This window comes from Mobula hypostoma, chromosome 14 (genome assembly GCF_963921235.1).
Source record: "Mobula hypostoma chromosome 14, sMobHyp1.1, whole genome shotgun sequence".
NCBI classification, from domain to species: domain Eukaryota; kingdom Metazoa; phylum Chordata; class Chondrichthyes; order Myliobatiformes; family Myliobatidae; genus Mobula; species Mobula hypostoma.
Window position 1 is genome coordinate 47,942,433 of NC_086110.1, and position 6,826 is coordinate 47,949,258.

Consider the following 6,826-nt stretch of genomic DNA (forward strand, 5'->3'; position numbering starts at 1 on the left):
CAACACACATAAAATGCTAGAGGAACTCGGCAGGTCAGGCAGCATCTATGGAAAGGAATAAACATCGACTGGAAAGGGAGGAAAGAAGCCAGAGTAAGAGGGGAGGGGAGGGGAGTACAAGCTGGCAGATGATAAGTGAAGCATTTCAATTTATCCAAGCACCATCAGGGCAAAGAAAAATTACGTATTTCGTTGCTTTATAATTCACAAAGTATGAAATCTTTCATTTAGTTTGAACATACTTCGAACACTTTTCCCTTATGTCAGTCCTTGCAGTACATAAGATCTTGCTTTCTGAAACTAAATTAGCCTTTATACTGAAAATGATCTGGAATAGTGCCCTGGGTGATAAATGAATCATAGAATCACAAGATTGTTGTACAAAAGTACAGGGCATTTGGCTTGTGCGTCCTGAGCCTGCTGCCTGTTCAGCACTCTAGTTAGCCCAGTGTTCCCTTTTCATTTCTTTATTTCATATCTCTCTAATCATTTCCTTATGCCTAGCTTCACCTTAAATCATGAATTATGATTTGATATAGAACTCACAAATTTAATAGACAGCATTAACCCCATTAGAAAATGAAGAGAAATTCCAGTTTGTCTTATCAGTTCAGAACCAAAGAACTGGTTCTGAGGTGGCAAAACACACAAATGATGTATTGAATCAATTAAAATATAGCAGACTGAAGTTATCTTATGAAGAATTGGTAATGTGCAATCCTTTGAAGCTGCCATTACAAAACTTTAAATACAAATAGGCACAATTTTGCAGTTACCAGTAATGCAACCAGCATTTCATGCTGACCTCTTAGCAGTTGATCAGAAGGATCTATTGATTTCTGAGGCAAGGGTTTCCCCTTTCCAAATTTCAGTACTGTTATGTCTCACTTCCAGTGGATTTTTTGTGTTCTGCAGTGAAATCAATCAAGCTGAGCTGCCAAACACATTGATGGAATTTTCTCATGTGGCTGCTTTTCAGAAGGTAATTTTAAGATCAAAACATACAAGATTAAAGTAAAATCAAGAACAGAGGAAAAAAAAAATGAAAGTTAGAAATTTGTATTTGATATTTCAGCAATATTTGAGTAATATTGTAAATATATTGTTTGATTAAGCATTCTTTGTTTAAATCATTCATTACAGGTTTTACTGTATGTAAAAGTGTGTGAATGGCATACGTCATTATGCCACCACATCATAAGTGTGTGCCTCACTGAAGTAAAAACAAAGTACACATGTTTACCCCCAGGTTCCCTGTGTTTTTCTTTTGATTAGTTTTGGAGTTACAAAACATAACAAGAGAGAATGACAATCCCCACACAACATTAAATAAGCAGTAAATATGGTTTAGTGCACCATTAAATTTTTACAATTTATGTAAAAAAAAATTCAGGGCTCATTAATTAAAATAGCCAGAATAGTACATAAATCTCTTTTACCATCTGATCATTAATTCCAGTCATTGCATGTGGAAAGGTTCCAAAAGAACGATGAAGCAGTGAATCATTCACATAGTTTCTCAAGTTCCACAAGAAACTATGCGTATGAATTCTGCTCCTTCAAGAGGGCCACAACCTTATCATCAGGCTTGGAGGCTTGCGTGCCTCAATGACCTGGAGAGCTATGCTGGCTGGAGTCAGGGCTTTATACACAAGCTCTTGGTAGGATCACCCATGCCAAACAGGTCAAAGGGTAGAGGCCAGACCAAGAGTGATCCACCAGTCCTCCAGGTTCAGGGGTTCAGCTCAGGCTAACAACCCTGTCTGGTAAAACAAAATTGTTACAGAAACAGCAATGAAGAATCCTTCCACATCTGAGTGTGATGGTATTCCTGAATCTCCATTTTGGACTTGGACCATAAGAACATAAGACAAAGGAGCAGAATTAGTCCATCAGCCCACTGAGTCTGCTCTACCATTCCATCATGGCTGATCTCGGATCCCACTCAACCCCATTCCCACCTTCTTGCCATATCCTTTGATGCCCTGACCGATCAGGAAACTATCAACTTCTGCCTTAAGTATACCCATGCACTTGGCCTCCACTGCTGTCTGTGGCAGAGCATTCCACAGATTCACTACTTTCTGGCTTAAAAAAAAAGATCCTACTCTGTTCTAAAAGGTCACTCCTCAATTTGCAACTGTGTCTTCTTGTTCTGGATATCCCAACCATAGGAAACAACTTCTCCACATCCACCCTATCTAGTCCTTTCAACATTCGATAGGTTTTAATAAGATCCCCCTGCATTCTTCTAAAATTCGCATGACTTGCAGACTTGCATGACTGACAGTGGTGAAAACTGAGAAGAAGCTACTGCCATGATGAAGGAAGCCCTGAACACTGCCAGAGTTGGAGGACCTTCATTGCTGCCCTAGACACCAATGGTGTAATAGATAGTAAGAAAGTAAGTGCATTCCATGTGGGCTGCTATCAGATCACCTCGGTAATTTCAGTGAGCACAGATATCTGTATGAATGGTTATCTCTTATACCAATCCTCTTGGTTTCTGTTTGTGTGGAGTTTGCATGTTTCCCTTTGATTGCCTGGCTTTCCTTCCATACCATAAGCTTGCAGGTTGGTAGGTTATTTGGCTGCTGTAAATTGTAGGTGAGTGGTAGAATCTGTGGAGAGTTAATGACAAAATGGAAAGTTTAGAAGATAGGACAGATGTAGTATTACAATAAAATGATCAATTGGACTCGATGGAACTGTTTTCACGCTGTCTCTTTCTATACCTGGAATCAGTCTGAACCTACCTCAATGGGATAAAGCTAGCAACAACTCTCAAGAGTAGCACAGCCCAGAAATCCTTTAAAAGTTTGTTCACAGCTAGCAAGCATCACAAATACTGTAAATGCAACCACTACAAGTAAAATGCCAATAGATATTATATGAAACTACTGAAAGGATTATGTAAAATGCTACAAAATATTATACACTAATATAACCCTGTACTTTACAGAGCTTTAATTCTTACCTGTAACTTAAGACTAGCACTTCCATAAGGCATTGAGTCCTGGACAGATACATGGAGCTCAGAAAAATAGAGGGTTATGGGTAACCCTAGGTAATTTCTAAGGTAAGGACATGTTCAGCACAGCTTTGTGGTCCGAAGGGCCTGTATTGTGCTGTAGGTTTTCTATGTTTCTACGATTTCCCATGCACAAAGCTATGCTCACTTTTGTTAATTAGTCTTTGCCATTCCAAATACAGGGTAATCGTGCCTTGTCCTTGCTGCCCTTCTTAAATAAAGGCACATTAGCTACTTCGCAGTCTTCAATTATTTCACCCTGGCACTGGAGGGACAACATTTTGAAGGGCAATCAGTAAAGATCAGAGGATTAGGACAAGTGAAAAGGGTTTCCATTTGCTGTAATCTGGACCAGAAACTACTCTAGGAACTCAGCAGTCGGGTAGTATCAGTGGAGACACTGCATCTGTCTTGCCCCAAAACGACAACTATCCCTATGCACAGACGATGCCTGATCTGCTGAATTCCTCCAGCAACTTATTCTTTGTTGCAGGAGAAATAGACCTGACCGGGTTGCTCTGCTATGTGTTGACACAGGCAGTTAGCTGAGTGACCTTCTGTGCCACAAAGATTTTAAATTCAATTTTTTTAAAAAAGCACATGGTTCAAAGAATATGTCCATTCTGTTTGAAGTGAATGTATCTGGTTAATTATTTTCAAATCAACCCAAGTAGTCAATTAAAACAAGCTCAACCCATTTCCCACAAATTGATTGATATTCTGCTGTACTTCAAATATTGACGGATATTTCTTCCAATCTACACCTCTTATGATTTTATTTACTTCTATCATGTCTCCCTTCAGCCTCCAATGCTCCAGAGAAAACACCCCAGTTTCTCCAGCCCTTCCTCTCTTTTGTACATAAAAATGCTTCAGGTACTACTAGTAGTAAGCAATTGGGTGCCTGCCAATTAAGTATAAGTTTAAAATTGTTGGGAGCACTCTTTTCTTTGAAACAAGCTGTGTTAAAACCCCATGTAATTTGTGCACAATCTAGGCAATTTCAAAGGTACCCTCTTTCAGTGACGATATTGAACAGGAGTCCTGTCCCTCATAGCTGAATGACAAAGAACCAATAGTTTAATTTCAACAACAGTCTTCTCTTAGGTGTGCACGCAAATATTTACCTTTCAATCATGACTAAAATCTGCTGTTTGAGCTGTATGTTTATCACTCAACAGCCAAAAGTTAGACATAAACTAATTTATACTAGATTGGAGACTTCATGGTATCCTGGTATCCTTAACATAAGAAAGAGGAAATAGGAGCAGGAATAGGCCATCTGGCCCATCGAGCCTGCCCCGCTATTCAATAAGATCATGGCTGATCTGACCATGGACTCATCTCCACCTACCTGCCTTTTCCCCATAATCCTTAATTCCCCTACAATGCAAAAATCTATCCATCCATGTCTTAAATATACTTACTGAGGTAGCCTCCACTGTTTCATTGGGCAGAGAATTCCACAGATTCACCACTCTTTGGGAAAGCACTTCCTCCTCATCTCCATTCTAAATTTACTCCCCTGAATCTTAAGCCTATGTCCCCAAGTCCTCGTCTCACCAACCCATAGAAACAACTTTCCTGCTTCTATCTTATCCACCTCTTTCATAATTTTATATTTCTTTAAGATCTCCTCTCATCCTTCTGAATTCCATTGAGTACAGTCCCAGGCAACTCAATCTCTCCTCATAATCTAACTTCCTCATCCCTGGAATCAACCTGGTGAACCACTTCTGCACTGTCTCCAAAGGCATTATATCCTTCCTCAAGTAAGGAGACCAGAACTGCACGCAGTACTTCAGGTGTGGCCTCACCAGTACCCTGTACAGTTGCAGCATAACCTCCCTGCTCTTTAATTCAATCCCTCTAGCAATGAAGGCTGTTTGCCTTCTTGATAGCCTGCTGCAAACCAACCTTTTGCGATTCATGAACAAGCACTCCCAAGTCCTTCAGCACAGTAGCATGCCGCAATCTTTTACCTGAATTTTTTAATTGGCAGATCCAAGCAAGAGTTGGTTAAACAAAGAGCATCACTGCCTTGTATTAGAAATGAAATTCAAATTTTACCACTACTGTAAAGTTAATCAATTACTTCCACAAATTATTGACAGACTTTCCTCCCAACAAATTCACTGTCAGCTTTGTCTTATGGACAGGGTCTATCAATATTTTGCTGTTCATAACACTGCTGCTCCAGACAATATTGAGTTGAAGGGACCAAGAAAAGAAGAAAAAAAACTGTATTTACTTACTTTATAGGTCAACAACAGACAAAGGTAGTTTGCTGCAGGCATCACATTCTTGCCCATTCTCTCCTGAGAAGTAACTGGACTAATGTCCTTTATACTTTATTGTCGCCAAACAATTGGTACTAGAAAGTACAATCATCACAGCGATATTTGATTCTGCACTTCCCACTCCCTGGATTATACTCAGGATCTTGAATCCACTGGTTAATACATGTAGATTTTGCTATACCCATGTGGTGAGATCTTGCCAACTAAATTCAACCACCTTTCTCTGCACCTGAATCCTTGAACTCCTTAACAGACCAGTGCTAATCAGCTTTTACTTTTCATCCTGTCAGTGAAAACACCTCAAGGCTGTGTGCTTACCACTCTCTCTATAATTGTGACAATGTGCAAAACACAGCTCAAACACCATCCATAAATTCACCAATGACACCACTGTTGTCAGTAAAATCATATGTCATTGAGGAGGCATACAGGAATGAGATAGATAGGTTGATTGAGTGGTGTCACAACAACTTCCCACTCAACATCAGCAAGACAAAGAAATTGATTGTGGTCTTCAGGAAGGGCAAGTCAGGGGAACACACCCCAGTGCTTATTAAGGGTTCAGCAGTGGAAAGAGTGAGCGGCTTAAAGTTCCTAGGCATTAACATCTCAGAGGATCTATTCAGGGCCCAACACATTGAGGCAATGATTCTGTTTATTTATTGAGATACAGTGCAGAATGGTCCCTTCCGGCCCTTCAAGCCCCACTGACTAGCAACCCCCGATTTACCCCTAACCTAATCATGGGACAATTTACCATGACCAACTAACCTACCAACCACTACGTATTTGGACTATGGGATGAAACCGGAGCACCTGGAGGAAACTCACATGGTCATAGGGAGAATGTACAAACTCCTTACAGACAACAGTGGCGAATCGAACCCAAGTCACCGGTACTGTAAAGTATTGTGCTAACCACTACGCTGCTGCGCCACTCCGAAAAAAAGTGAGCCACTGGCTCTACTTCATTAAGATTTTGAGGAGATTTGGTATGTTATCAGAGACTCTTGCCTATTTCCATAAATGTACAGTAGAGAATATTTTGACAGTTTGGATCACAGACTGAGGATCAAACCTGGTCCCAACAATCAATGCAGCTATAAAGAAGGGAAGACAGTGACTATATTTCATAAGGAGTTAGAGGAGATTTGATTTGTCACCTTAAACACTCAAACTTCTCCAGATGTACCATGGAGAGCATTATGATAGGCTGTGTCACTGTCTGGTATGGTGGGGGGGGGGGGGGGTTCTACTGCATAGGATCAAAAGAAGCTGCAGAAAGTTGTAAAATTAGTCAGCTCCATCATGGGTACCAGCCTCCGTAGTATCCAAGATAATTTTTAAGGAGTGATGCCTCTGAAAGGTGGTTATTATCATTATTAGGAATCCCCCATCACTCAGAACATGTCATCTTCTCATTGCTACTGTCCGGTAGGAGGTACAGAAACCTGAAGGCACATACTCAGTGGTTCAGGAACAGCTTCTTCCCCTC